This window comes from Salvelinus sp. IW2-2015, linkage group LG28 (genome assembly GCF_002910315.2).
Source record: "Salvelinus sp. IW2-2015 linkage group LG28, ASM291031v2, whole genome shotgun sequence".
Lineage (NCBI taxonomy): Eukaryota > Metazoa > Chordata > Actinopteri > Salmoniformes > Salmonidae > Salvelinus > Salvelinus sp. IW2-2015.
In genome coordinates, this window is record NC_036868.1 from 29,574,480 (window position 1) to 29,590,477 (window position 15,998).

The following is a 15,998-nucleotide window of genomic DNA, read 5'->3' on the forward strand; positions in this document are numbered from 1 at the left end:
ATATGGGCTTTGGTGACAAAACGGATGCACTGTGATAGACTGCATCCAATTTGTGTGAGTAGAGTGTTGGAGGCTATTTTATAGATGACATTGCCGAAGTGAGGATCGTAGGATGGTCAGTTTTACGAGGGTATGTTTTGCAGCATGAGTGAAGGATGCTTTGTTGCGATATAGGAAGCCGATTCTAGATTTCATTTTGGATTGGAGATGCTTAATCTGAGTCTGGAAGAGAGAGTTTACAGTCTAACCAGACACTAGGTATTTGTAGTTGTCCACGTATTCTAAGTCAGAGCCGTCCAGAGTAGTGATGCTGGACGGGCGGGCAGTGATCGATGAATAGCATGTATTTAGTTTTACTTGCATTTAAGAGCAGTTGGAGGCCACGGAAGGAGAGTTGTATGGCATTGAAGCTCGTCTGGAAGTTAGTTAACCTTTCACGAGTATCAACCCCGGATCCGGGAGCACCCCCCACCCCCACACACTGATTACATAGCTAGCATAGCTTCAGAAGTAGATAGTAGCATCTAAAATATCATTAAATCACAAGTCCAAGACACCAGATGAAAGATAAGACTCTGTGAATAAAGCCACCATTTCAGATTTTTAAAATGTTTTACAGGGAAGACAAAATATGTAAATCTTATTAGCTAAACACGTTAGCAAAATACACCACTATTCTAACTCCATCAGTTTCTTACTCCTTCAGGTGTATCACCAATTCGGCTCAACTAAGATATGATATCCACTAACCAAGAAAAAACCTCTTCAGATGACAGTCTGATAACATATTCATGGTATAGGATAGTTTTTGTTAGAAAAAAGTGCATATTTCAGGTAGAAATCACAGTTTACAATTGCACCCACATCACAAATCGACTAGAATTACTAGATAGAGCAACGTGTATGACCAATTTACTCATCATAAAACATTCATAAAAATAGAACAAAGCATAGCAATGGAAAGACCCAGTTCTTGTGATTTCAGACCATATTTCAGATTTTCTAAGCGTTTTTCAGCGAAAACACAATAAATCGATAAGTTAGCATACCACATGAACAAACGTTACCAGAGCATCGATTCCAGCCAAAGAGCGCTATAACGTAATCACCGCCAAAATATATTAATTTTTTCACTAACCTTCTCAGAATTCTTCCGATGACACTCCTGTAACATCATTTTACAATATACATATACAGTTTGTTCGAAAAGGTGCATATTTAGCCATACAAAACCGTGGTTACACAATAAAAATACTAGGAAATCAAGCCTCAATATGTCTGACGTCATCTATCAGAGTGATCTAGTTTAATTGAAAGCTAATCATATACTTGACTAAAAAAACAGGTTGACAGCAATCGAAAGACAAATTAGTTCTTAATGCAACGCGGATTTACATTTTTAAAATTATCCTTACTTTTCAATACAGGTTGGCCAAGTGAAGCTATACCAAACAAATGGCGAATTATGCGTTTAAAATATTTCGACAGAAACACGGTTTATCATATTAAATATGCTACTTTGAGCTGTTCTTCCATCATATTCTTGGGCAATGTATCCTTTCTATGTTATAAACGTCTTTTGGTCGATAATGTCCTCTGTCCTTCGAAATGTCCACCACCAACGACCGACTCCCTAAAACGTGTGTCCAAACTTTCAGAACGCACAACAAAGAAATTCCTCAAAATCGCACTAACGGATATAAATTGATATAAAAACGGCTCAAATTAACTACATTATGATGTTTTTAAACAACTATAACGACTGAAAACATGACCGGAGAAATATTGCTGGTTAGAAAACGATTTGGAACGCAGGCAGGTCCGATGGCCTTCACGCTTGAGCGCCACGTTGAGAAAGGACGGTCTCTGTACATTTTGTCATTTATAATGGCTGTGAACGTCCCATCGACTTCATTGAAAACGTGACGTACAGACACCCAGAGGAAGACGTAGGCAGTGTCGGTTTCTCATAGCATTCACTGTGGCCTTATAAACAGACCCCAGATCAGAGGTAAAAATTTCTGAAATCTGAACCCTGTCATGAAAAGTGCTGTAGAAATTGTTCTGTACCACTCAGAGACAAAATTCCAACTTCTATAGAAACTAGAAGTTTTTTCTATCCAATAATAACAATAATATGCATATTGTACGATCAAGAATTTAGCACGAGGCAGTTTAATTTGGAGACACAAATATGCTAATGCGGAACAGCACCCCCTATAGTTGCAAGAAGTTAACCTCTCTGGGGTATAGCCAGGGAAAATACAGAGCGCCATATTCAAATAAAATGATGTAAAAATGTAACTTCATTAACCTCTAATTCCTCCCAACCCGGATCCGGGAGCACCCCCCACAGTAAAAAAGCTGACTAGCATAGCCTAGCATTGTGTCACAAGTAAATACTAGCATCTAAATATCATAAATCACAAGTCCAAGACACCAGATGAAAGATACACATCTTGTGAATCCAGCCATCATTTCTGATTTTTAAAATGTTTTACAGGGAAGACACAATATGTAAATCTATTAGCTAACCACGTTAGCAAAAGACACCACTTGTTTTACTCCACCAGTTTTTTACTCCATCAGTAGCCATCACTAATTCGACCAAATAAAGATATAAATAGCCACTAACCAAGAAACAACTTCATAAGATTACAGTCTTGATAACATATTTATTGTATAGCATATGTTTTTTTAGAAAAATGTGCATATTTCAGGTATAAATCACAGTTCTACATTGCAGCTGCAATCTGAAATAGTGCCGAAGCTGCCAGAATAATTACAGAGACCAACGTCAAAACCTAATTACTCATCTTAAAACATTTCTGAAAAATACACAGCGTACAGCAAATGAAAGCCCAACATCTTGTGAATCAGCCAATATGTCAGATTTTTTAAGTGTTTTACAGCGAAAACACAATATAGCATTATATTAGCTTAGCACAATAGCCCGAAACACAAGCAATTTACCAGCAGCACAGGTTAGCGATCGTAACAATACAGCAAAATATATATAATTTTGGACTAACCTTGATAACTTCGTCAGATGACAGTCCTGTAACATCATATTACACAATGCATATAGGTTTTGTTCGAAAATGTGCATATTAGCAGCACAAATCGTTGTTATACAATGTGATCAGTGGCAACAGGTCATGCATTCTGGTCGGCGCCATCTTGGAAGCACCTAAGTTTACGATTATTTATCGATTAGATTGACTAAAAAATACAGGTTGGACAGCAAATGAAAGATGCATTAGTTATTAATGCAACCGCTGAGTTAGATTTTTTAAATTAACGTTACTAGACATACAGTGTGCGTTACAGCCATACTAGTGCCGCAATAACGGCGACAAATGCGTTTACATTTTTCCACATAAATACCGAATAAACATCATAAATAGTTCTTACTTTTGGACGAGCTTCCATCAGAATCTTGGGCAAGGTGTCCTTTGTCCAAAAGAATCGTTGCTTGGTTGTAAAACGTCGTCTTCAACTTCGGAATTAGCAGCTAACAATAGCTATGTGGCCACAACATTCCCAAATCCCCAAATCGCAATACTAAGGAAATTCCGAAAATAGCAATATACTCGCATAAACTGATATAACTCGGTTTAAAATAACTTCGTTATGATGTTTCTAACACCTATATCGAATTAAATTACAGACGGATATAGCTAAGGCCGGTAACTGAGCGTTTCAAAATGCCATCTTGAGGTCTTGCTTTGCGCAATGACGAACGACGAAAAGAGAGCGCACTTCGTTCCTTGGCTTTTATAAGCTCTGAGATCTACGCAGACACTCCATTCCACTTCTCATTGGTTACTGACATCCAGGGGAAGGCGGGTGCAGTTCATGTCGACCCATAGGATACATACAGAGCTTTAAACTGATCTGAGAACAGAGCCTCGTTTCAGACCTTCGCAGTTCCTGTCATGGATTTCGCTGCAGAAAGAGTTCTGGTTCACCCTTTTGTTCGAAAATGTGCATATTTAGCATCACAAATCGTGGTTATGCAATGTAATCAGTCAAAACATGGCATGCATTCTGGCCGGCGCCATCTTGGAAAGGCACCTAAGTTTACGATTATTTATCGATTAGATTGACTAAAAAATACAGGTTGGACAGCWAATGAAAGATGCATTAGTTATTAATGCAACCGCTGAGTTAGATTTTTWAAATTAACGTTACTAGACATACAGTGTGCGTTACAGCCATACTAGTGCCGCAATAACGGCGGACAAATGCGTTTACATTTTTCCACATAAATACGGAATAACATCATAAATAGTTCTTACTTTTGGACGAGCTTCCATCAGAATCTTGGGCAAGGTGTCCTTTGTCCAAAAGAATCGTTGCTTGGTTGTAAAACGTRGTCTTCAACTTCGGAATTAGCAGCTAACAATAGCTATGTGGCCACAACATTCCCAAATCCCRAAATCGCAATACTAAGGAAATTCCGAAAATAGCAATATACTCGCATAAACTGATATAACTCGGTTTAAAATAACTTCGTTATGATGTTTCTAACACCTATATCGAATTAAATTACAGACGGATATAGCTAAGGCCGGTAACTGAGCGTTTCAAAATGCCATCTTGAGGTCTTGCTTTGCGCAATGACGAACGACGAAAAGAGAGCGCACTTCGTTCCTTGGCCTTTTATAAGCTCTGAGATCTACGCAGACACTCCATTCCACTTCTCATTGGTTACTGACATCCAGGGGAAGGCGGGTGCAGTTCATGTCGACCCATAGGATACATACAGAGCTTTAAACTGATCTGAGAACAGAGCCTRGTTTTCAGACCTTCGCAGTTCCTGTCATGGATTTCGCTGCAGAAAGAGTTCTGGTTCACCCACAGACATAATTCAAACGGTTTTAGAAACTAGAGATTGTTTTCTATCCAATAGTAATAATAATATGCATATTGTACGAGCAAGAATTGAGTACGAGGCAGTTTAATTTGGGAACGATAAATGTCCAAGTTGAAACAGCACCCCCTGTAGTGTCAAGAGGTTACACATGTAAGATACCAAATTAAAGCTACACTCGTTGTGAATCCAGCCAACATGACAGATTTCAAAAAGGCTTTTCGGCGAAAGCATAAGGTGCTTTTATCTGATGATAGCACAACAGTAAACAAAGAGAGTAGCATATTTCAACACTGCAGGCACGACACAAAACGCAGAAATTACAATATAATTCATGCCTTACCTTTGACGAACTTCTTTGTTGGCACTCCAATATGTCCCATAAACATCACAAATGGTCCTTTTGTTCGATTAATTCCGTCGATATATATCCAAAATGTCAATTTATTTGGCGCGTTTCATCCAGAAAAACACAGCTTCCAACTTGCGCAACGTCACTACAAAATATCTCAAAAATTACATGTAAACTTTACCAAAACATTTCAAACTACTTTTGTAATACAACGTTAGGTATTTTTAAACGTTAATAATCGATCAAATTGAAGACGGGATGATCTGTGTTCAATACAAAAAGAAAACAAACTGACGCAACTTTTCTGGTAATGTGCCTCTCTCAAACAATTTACTTCAAGTGACWCTCATTTAAGATGGCCGTACTTCTTCATTACACAAAGAAAAAACCTCAACCAATTTCCAAAGACTGGTGACATCCAGTGGAAGCGGTAGGAAGTGCAAACAAGTCCCTTAGAAATCTGGTGTCCCAATGAAATTCATTGAAAAGTCAGTGACCTCAAAAACAAAACAATTCTGAATGGTTTGTCCTCGAGGTTTTGCCTGCTACATAAGTTCTGTTATACRCACAGACATGATTCAAACAGTTTTAGAAACTCTTTTTAGAAAGAGTGTTTTCTATCCAAATATACTAATAATATGCATATCTTATATTCTGGGGATGAGTAGCAGGCAGTGGAATTTGGGAATGCTATTTATCCAAAAGTGAAAATGCTGCCCCCTACCCCGAAGAAGTTAACACAGTGTCCAAAGAGGGGCCAGAAGTATATAGAATGGTGTCGACTGCATAGAGGTGGATCAGAGAATCACCAGCAGCAAGAGCAACTCCATTGATGTATACAGAGAAGAGAGTAGGTCCGAGAATTGAACCCTGTGGCACCCCTATAGAGACTGCCAGAGGTCCAGACAACAGGCCCTCCGATTTGACACACTGAACTCTATCAGAGAAATAGTTGGTAAACCAGGTGAGGCAATCATTTAAGAAACCAAGGCTGTTGAGTCTGCCAATTAGAATGTGGTGATTGACAGAGCCAAAAGCCTTGGCCAGGTCAATGAATACGGCTGCACAGTAATGTCTCTTATCGATGGCGGTTATGATATCCTTTAGGACCTTGAGCGTGGCTGACGTGAACCCATGACCAGATTGCATAGCGGAGAAGGTACGGTGGGATTCGAAATGGTCTGTAATCTGTTTGTTAACTTGGCTTTTGAAGACCTTAGAAAGGCAGGGTAGGATAGATATAGGTCTGTAGCAGTTTGGGTCTAGAGTGTCACCCCCTTTGAAGAGGGGGATGACCGATGCAGCTTTCCAATCTTTGGGAATCTCAGACGATACGAAAGAGAGGTTGAACAGGTTAATAATAGGGCTTGCAACAATTTCTGCAGATACTTTTAGAAAGAGACGGTCCAGATTGTCTAGCCCGGCTGATTTGTAGGGGTCCAGATTTTGCAGCTCTTTCAGAACATCAGCTATCTGGATTTAGGTGAAGGAGAAATGGTGGGGGCTTTGGCGGGTTGCTGTGGAGGGTGCCGGGCAGTTGACCGGGGTAGGGGTAGCCAGGTGGAAAGCATGGCCAGCCGTAGAGAAATMKWTATTGAAATTCMCAATTATKGTYGATTTATCGGTGGTYACAGTSTTTCCTAGCCTCAGWGCAGTGGYCAGCTGGGAGGAGGTGCTRTTATTCTCCATGAACTTTAGTGTCCCAGAACTTTTTTGAGTTTGTACTACAGGATGCAAATTTCTGTTTGAAAAAGCTAGCCTTAGCTTTCCTAACTGCCTATGTATATTTGTTCCTAACTTCCCTGAAAAGTTACATATCACGGGGGCTATTAGATGCTAACGCAGAACACCACAGGATATTTTTGTGCTGGTCAAGTGCAGACAGGTCTGGAGTGAACCAAGGACTATATCTATTCGTAGTTCTACATTTTTTGGAATGGGGCATGCTTATTTAAGATGGTGAGAAGGCACRTTTAAAGAATAACCAGGCATCATCTACTGACGGGATGAGGTCAATGTCATTCCAGGATACCCCGGCCAGGTCGATTAGAAAGGCCTGCTCGCAGAAGTGTTTTAGGGAGCGTTTGACAGTGATGAGGGTTGGTCGTTTGGTCGCAGACCCATTACGGATGCAGGCAATGAGGCAGTGATCGCTGAGATCTTGAATGAAAACAGCAGAGGTGTAATTGAAGGGTGAGTTAGTTAGGATGATATCTATGAGGGTGCCCGTGTTTACGGATTTGGGGTTGTACCTGGTAGGTTCATTGATAATTTGTGTGAGATTGGGGGCATCAAGCTTAGATTGTAGGATGGCCGTGGTGTTAAACATGCCCCGGTTTAGGTTACCTAGTAGCACGAGCTCAGAAGATACATGGGGGGCAATCAATTCACATATGGGTTCGAGGGCACAGCTGGGGGCAGAGGGTGGTCTATAGCAAGCGGCAACAGTGAGAGACTTGTTTCTGGAAAGGTGCATTTTTAGAATTAGAAGCTTGACTTGTTTGGGTACAGACTTGGATAGTAATACAGAACTCTGCAGGCTATCTTTGCAGTAGATTGCAACACCGCCCCCTGATGGCAGTTCTATCTTGGCGGAAAATGTTATAGTTAGGGATGGAGATTTCAGAGTTTTTGGTTTTCCTAAGCCAGGATTCAGACACGGTTAAGCCATCCGGGTTGGCAGAGTGTGCTAAAGCAGTGAGTAAAACAAACTTAGGGAGTYGGCTTCAAATGTTAACATGCATGAAACCAAGGCTTTTACGGTTACAGAATTTAACAAATGAGAGCACCTGGGGAGTGGGAGTGGYGCTASGCACWGCAGGACCTGGATTAACCTCTACATCACCAGAGGAACAGAGGAGAAGTAGGATACAGGTACGGCTAAATGCTATACGAACTGGCCGTCTAGCACGTTCGGAACAGAGAGTAAAAGGAGCAGGTTTCTGGGCTCGATAGCATAGATTCAAGGCATAGTGTACATACAAAGGTAAGGTAGGATGTGAGTACATTGGAGGTAAACCTAGGCATTGAGTAATAATGAGAGAGATATAGTCTCTAGAGACGTTTAAACCAGGTGATGTCATCGCATATGTAGGAGGTGGAACAACATGGTTGGTTAAGGCATATTGAGCAGGGCTAGAGGCTCTACAGTGAAATAAGACAGTAATCACTAACCAGGACAGTAATGGACGAGGCATATTGATATTAGAGAGAGGCATGCGTAGCCAAGTGAACATATGGGTCCAGTGAGTGGTTGGGCTGACTGGGGATACGGAGATTCAGACAGTTAGCAGGCCGATGCTAACAAGCTAACAGTTAGTAGGCCGGGGCTAAACAAGCTAGCAGTTAGCAGACCGGGTTAGCAAGCTAGCAGTTAGCAGACCGGGGATAGCAAGCTAGCAGTTAGCAGACCGGGGATAGCAAGTTAGCAGTTAGCAGACCGAGGATAGCAATTTAGCAGATTTGACTACTAAGTTGATTAAACCACTCAATAAACTGTAACTAGAGCATGTATGCTTTACTTGCCTCCGGTGAGAGTTGGAACCAATATGGTGTCACGGAACTCTTCAGGACCTGAACAGTGGAGGAGCGACCACAACGTTGGCATAAATAAAGAGAGAGACGGAGAGAGTGGAAGATATTCATAGAGTGAAAGAGAGATGGAGGGAGAGAGAGAATGAAGGTGGCAGGGGCAAGATGGAGATGTTGATAGGAGCAACGGCTGTGAAGGGGAAGAAAAGGTGTGGTGAGCAAAGGAGAAAAGTAATATGTGAGGAATAGCGAAGGAAGGTTACAGCGTACTAGAAAACAATAGATCAAGAGATAGATGCAGAGTGAGGGTAAAATATGTTATGCGAGGCGAAGGTAGGAGCAGGTGAAGATCAACACTTCACAGCCTGAAAGCCCCAACTACTACTAGGCAAAAGAGACACAGATGGAGTGAAATAAGACAGAAACACCGCAACGTTCCATAAAGATAGAAAGTAACTGCATATTCATAAGAGCACTATTATTCCCTATAAACCATGTAACTCTGTGTATCTCCATAGGATGGAGGCAAGGCTGAGCTGTCAGCAGGTTGTGCGCGTGTGTGTGTGTGCTGTGTTCGTGCATGCACTGTGCCTGTGCATGCGAGCGCGTGGGTGTGTGTGCTGCAATGTGTGTACTATTTAGAGCACATTATGTCTTAATTACTGTACATAATAATAATGAGTAGCTGCTATGAAACTTTGCTGCTGTACATAATGGTCAGACGCATTATGGTGAGCGGAGGATGTCAAAACAAAACATTTAAGAACACACACATTAAATAATAATGCACATTATGCTATATATCCACACACTTTGATGCACACGATGCACCAACGCACATACACTCCAATATAAGTGGTTTTGGCTGCCCTCCAGAGAGAGTAGATTTTCCCTCTAATGCTCACTTTGTCTCCAGGTCTTAATGCTTCAAGATGTTGGACAAGAGATATCCAGCAAACTTGCTACTTTGAAATGCGGCCAACTGTAATGGTTGACACACCAATCCACCCCAACCTCACCAGTCTAGCCATGGTCTGACCATGTTATTCTGTTGTAGTATCCAGTAGGACTTGTATGGCTGGTTTAACCTGCTGCTTATATGGAGATAAACTTAGAGGCCTTGAGGTTTGTTTGTTGTCCCGAGAGTCATACCATGTAAAGACTTAAAAAATGGGACCCGGTGCTTCTCTACTTGCTTWCTCAGCATTAAGGAGATAGATTGGGGGTATGGCCAGGCGATAGACTAGAGTCCTGTCCAGGGGGTATACTCGTGCCTCAGGCTACAGAACCCAGGAGATAGGAGGCTCCTGCTCTGAGTCGTTCCGGCACACACTAGCCAATCCAAGACTTGTGCAACTTACTTTTTACATGGAGATGGACCTGACCATGTCATAACATTCTTGTAACCATGTTTCGACCAGGTTATAACCGTATTGTGAACATATTTTCCGCCTGGGTTGTAACTGTGTTTTAACCATGTTATGACCAGGTTATAGCCGTATTGTGAACATATTTTACCTGGGTTGTGACTGTGTTATAACCATATTTTAACCATGTTATGGCCATTTGTTTCCAGGGCTCACCTGGAGGCGAGTGCAGAGCGTTGGAGTCGTCTTCAGAGCCTGCTGGAGGAGCTGTGGAGGTGGATCTGTCTGAAGGAGAAGGAACTGGCCAAACAGATGCCCATAGGAGGAGATGTCCCCACCCTGCTGCAGCAGCACAACCACTGCAAGGTCAGTACCATAACACAACCACTGCTCAATCAGTACCGTAACACAGCCACTGTACGGTCAGTACCATAACACAACCACTGCTCAATCAGTACCGTAACACAGCCACTGTACGGTCAGTACATTTACATTACATTTACGTCATTTAGCAGACGCTCTTATCCAGAGCGACTTACAAATTGGAAAGTTCATACATATTCATCCTGGTCCCCCCGTGGGGAATGAACCCACAACCCTGGCGTTGCAAGCGCCATGCTCTACCAACTGAGCCACACTGAGCCACACGGGCCATACAGTACCATAACACAACCACTGCTCAATCAGTACCGTAACACAACCACTGCTCAATCAGTACCGTAACACAACCACTGCGTCATCCTTACCGTAACACAGACCCTGTACGGTCAGTACCGTAACACAACTTTTACACAGTCATTACCATGCCTGCGTCCAGGAACTGTGTACAGATCCTTGCGACATGGGGCTGTGCATCATCATGCTGAAACATGAGGTGATGGCGGCGGATGAATGGCACGACAATGGGCCTCAGGATCACGTCACGGTATCTCTGTGCATTCAAATGCCATCAATAAAATTGTTGGCGTTGTCCGTAGCTCATGCCTGCCCCATACCATAACCCCACCGCCACCATGGGGCACTCTGTTCACAACGTTGACATCAGCAAACCGCTCGCCCACATGACGTACTGCCAAATTCTCTAAAACGACGTTAGAGGCGTCTTACGGRAGAGAAATCAACATTCAATTATCTGGCAGCAGCTCTGGTGAACAATCCTGAAGTCCCCATGCCAATTGCACGCTCCCTCAAAAGTTGACACATCTGTAACATTGTGTTGTGTGACAAAACTGTACATTTTAGAGAAGCCTTTTATTGTCCCCAGCACAATGCTTCTTGATATGCCACACCTGTCAGGATAAGGATTATCTTGGCAAASGAGAAAATCTCACTAACAGGGATGTAAACAAATTTGTGCTCAAAATYTGAGAGAAGGAAGCTTTTTGTGCATATGGAACATTTCTGGGATCTTTTATTTCAGCTCATGAAACATGGGACCAACACTTTACATGTTGCTTTTTTGATTTCAGTGTACTATACATACAGTAAATGTATAGCTATATGGAAATTGGAGGTCTGAATGGAGGCTTAGGAAGGTACAGGGAAATGTCCGGAAGGAAGGAAGGAAAGAAGGAAAGAAGAAATAAGTAAGCTAAGCCACTCCCATGAATAAAGAGGAAGATATAGGAGGGCTGGAGCAGAGTGGAAAGGAGAGGAAGAAAAGGATGATGAGATGACAGTCTGAGAAATCAAGGAGACAGAAAGAGCGACGGAGAGGAAGTGAGAGGAGTGTGAGAGAAGGATGATGTTAATGGAGAGACAGGCGAAGAAGCGGCGAGATTGAGATTAAGAGTTCAGGAGGTAGTAGAGAGACATTTTCTGAATCACTCAAAGGGAGCGATAGAACCGTTGCATTTTTATTGAGGCATATCAATCCTTATATCACCAAGTCAACATAATTTATCCTCTGTTTTTATGAATACAGCTAGTTGTTTACAGTACATATAGATGAATGTAAACAAATGAAAGGGCGGAAAAGGAAGACATTTTGTTATTCCGGGGCGGGTGTTGCCCGACAGTGCTCTTCTCCTCCGGCGAGTTTGTCGATTGTGTCTGTGTTTTTGTCTGCTGATAATAGCTTTTATTAATCACGCATTCAATTATCCAATAAAAGCCCCGTGTAAGCGTCTCACTGATTAAACTCATCAATCAGCTTTATTAAATTAACCGATTTTAGAGCAGGAGAGAGAGGCGTAGGGGGAGAGAGAGGGACGAGAAGAGAGCACTTTGTGGCCTTTTTTTAATCACTCTACTTTTATCTCCCTGCAACAGTTGTCATTTTCTTCACAGTGTGGGGAGAAGCTACAACAATATGTTGTATGTAAGTATATAATTAAAACGGAGTGAAGTATATAATTAAAAGGAGTGATTAGGAGTGTTATTTACTGCTATTTACTGGTTTTGAAGGGGTTTAATTAACTCACTGTTTCCGGAGGCTTACGTTTCGAGAGTGTTGTTGTCCTCATTTTGCTAATACTACGGTCAGTTGAGAGGCTGAGCCAAGCTAACATTTTTACACAGCCTATGTTAAGCTATGGAAGCCAAAGTTGAAGCTAATATAATCTGAATAGCTACGCTAAGGTGGTTTAATCACACTGTCTGTGTGATTGATTAGCACCATTTGTACCTGGATGGGCAGGTTGTAAAGTAAGATGAAATTAAACTGCTGCGTTGCCACAACCTCATCTCCCTCAGAGGGAGAAAGAGAGAGAGAGAACCAGAGAGAGGGAAACAGAGACTTTCTGACTTTGAACTATTACCTATCATTGATGACTTAACTTTTAATTTGTTTCTCCATTTAACTTTAGAAACGTCTAGTGTTGAGGGATTCCTATGTATCTGAATTGAGCCTGGTGAACTTTAAAGGTCCTTTATTGTGTTGGTTGGCATTCATTTAGTTTACTTAGAAAAGTCAAGTCTCAAATGTCATGTCTTACTGGGTTGTAGGGGAGTTTTCTGACTTTGAGGGGCCAAGAAATTCTTATTTGCAATGACGGCCTACACCAGCCAAACCCGGATGATGCTGGGCCAATTGTGTGCCAGCCTATGGGACTCCCAATCACGGCCGGTTGTGATACAGCCTGGATTCAAACCAGGGTGTCTGTAGTGACGCCTCTAGCACTGAGATGCAGTGCCTTAGACTGCTGTCCCACTCGGGAGCTCCTACAGACAGCGAGTCATGTGGCCATGGCTTGCTATGCAAAGCAGGCAGACAGGCATCAAGGCATTCAGTTACTATTTGATTGAACATTAGAATGGACAGTTCTGTGGTGAAAACAGCTCGTTGATGAGAGGTAGGAGAATGGCAAGATTRGTGCAAGCTAACAAACTAAATAACAGTACAGTACAACAGTGGTGTGCAGAACGGCATCTCAGAATGTTCAACTCATCAGACATTGTCACGGATTGGCTATTGCAGCAGATGACCAGACCAGGTTCCAATCCTATCAGCAATGTCTTCCAGAGTTAGCATGATTCTGCTTCAATTCACACTGACAGCCTTGAGAGGGGGAGAGAGATATTGAGAGGGAAAGTAAAAGGGAGGAGAGGTGTTACGAATCCCTTTGGCCCGGCAGTCTACGGGGATGGTAACGAGACCCGTAACATAACTCATGCAAAGTAGAATAGTGAAAACGAAACAGTGAGAACGAAAAACCACACACAACTAAATTACCATCTAACACTCATGGTTTATTTGTAAACACACGGTAATGGGGAGCGGGAAAGGGGCTGAGCTGGACCCAAGGAAAGAAACAAATATCCAAAAACACCCCTAAGCTAGACTAACCTACTTCAATACAGCTAACTAACTAACCAAAAATAGTGGGTGGTCCGCCCAGTTCTAACTAGTGTTCTCAGACAAAGTATTCCTACGGGTAGTGTATGCCCATGGGCGACTTGTCTTGGTACCCCCTTTCCCATCATCAAACAAACAGTCAAACACCATAACAAATCCAATACTCACAGGGTAACGGACAAAGTGAGAGAGTGAGAGAGTGAGTGAGTGAGTGAGTGAGTGAGTGAGTGAGTGAGTGAGTGAGTGAGTGAGTGAGTGAGTGAGTGAGTGAGTGAGTGAGTGAGAGAGAGGAGGTGTGTCTTCAGATTGATGACTGATTGGGGAATGATGATTGCCACCTGTGAGGGGAGAAGGAGAGAAAAGAAATACACACACAGGATCCCTGTATCCTTAACAAGAGGCCAGATTCATGGAGGTCTGAAAATAACCTTCTCTCTACTGTGTTGTAATGCTATCATCTCCTCATCAGCACAGGGTAGGGGCCGATAACACCGTCTTCTCTGCTGTTTTGTACACAACACACAGTCAAGGTCACGTCTCACAGCTACAAGATACACTCCAGGCTTACGGTGCATTGAAAAAATGGCATCCTGGGGGAATTTTTGTTACTGTAGCACCACTTATTCTGCTCTTAGTTGAAGAATAACGTTTTTCTGAAGAGTCACAACTCTGTTACTGTTAGTGCCAAAACCAATACTGCAACTACTCTATCGGAGAGGAGAGAAGTTAACAGAAGACTGTGTCAACCTCTTTGCCTTTCATGCATCTTGTTTCCCTATTTTCTCCTCCTCAGACAGATCGTAATCCCTTATCTCATCCAGGCAATTGAGGAAAGTTGTTTTATTTCCTCTTGAAAGGGGATGCATCAGCTTGTATTTTAATGGTTGTTTTCTACTTTGAGTGTTTTTCCTCAAGGCCCTGTCCATAAGTAGGCAAGACCAACACGTTTTTCACGATTTCAGTAATATCATCAAAATCAAGAAATCATTCAGTAGTTTTTACCTGATTAAGTAGAATCCTGTAAAAAAAATTATGTTAAAACAACCATTTATTTTACTTAAACATAAGTTGAAACTGATGCTGTTGCCGCTTCCTGTTGTCATGTTTTTTTTGATTTATAGCCAAATATCAAACACTGGTTTTAAATGTCCAAATTCATATCAATATGCAGAAATATGTGATATGTTGAAGACCYAGACATAAAAATGACTCCCAACACATGTGTAATTCTTGTGTTCAGACTACTTGTATTAATACCTAAAAAAAACTGCTCACTCACCAATGTTTACCAAGCGGTCGCTCTACACTGAAATGTATTAGCTTGTTKCACTTTAATCAATAGCGAGCACAAATGTATCACTCACATCGATATTGTATTGAAATCAATGGATCTAGGACTATAATTGTGGCAACATGTACCGTTTGCACTCTTCTYACAGACAAACSTCAAATAACTTTGGTGTACTACTAGATGAGAACCTGTATTAGCCATTTATCAACTCATATCTGTGGGGAGATGTTCACGGTAGATGGCCTGTACAGAAAAAGGAAATGACACTTTTTTGACTGTATAATTTCAACAAATCGAATTCCCACATCGATTTCTAAATAGCAACAGGAGTTGTCTTTCATTTGAGTGATAGTTTGAGCTTCAAATCTGTGTGTGGTATTGAGGCCAGACAAAACATTTTGTTGCCACKATGGTCTGGAAAATGACAGCAGCGTTCAGGGTTCTACCACACAGTCGCATATGACAAAAACACTGGTACTCAACCAAATATATTGATCTGTTTTAAGCATTCGATTTTGTGTAATCGTGATGACTTTTATTGTATCATCACCAATCTGAGGTTWAAAAAAAAGTGTGTATTTCCTGTTATTATTGTGTGGTGAAAATGTTCCGTCTGTGTAATGTAGTAGTAACATGTTCTGTCCACCATAGGGGACATGTGCATAATATAACATAATTCAATATTTATTATGTGTGGTGAAAATGTTCCGTCTGTGTAATGTAGTAGTAACATGTTCTGTCCACCATAGGGACATGTGCATAATATAACATAATTCAATATTATA

At 41.6% G+C, this 15,998-nt stretch overlaps 1 pseudogene; it reads left to right on the forward strand.

Moving 5' to 3' along the window:
* LOC111954591 (utrophin-like) overlaps positions 1 to 15,998 on the forward strand; it is a 241,603-nt pseudogene that overhangs the window by 115,341 nt on the left and 110,264 nt on the right.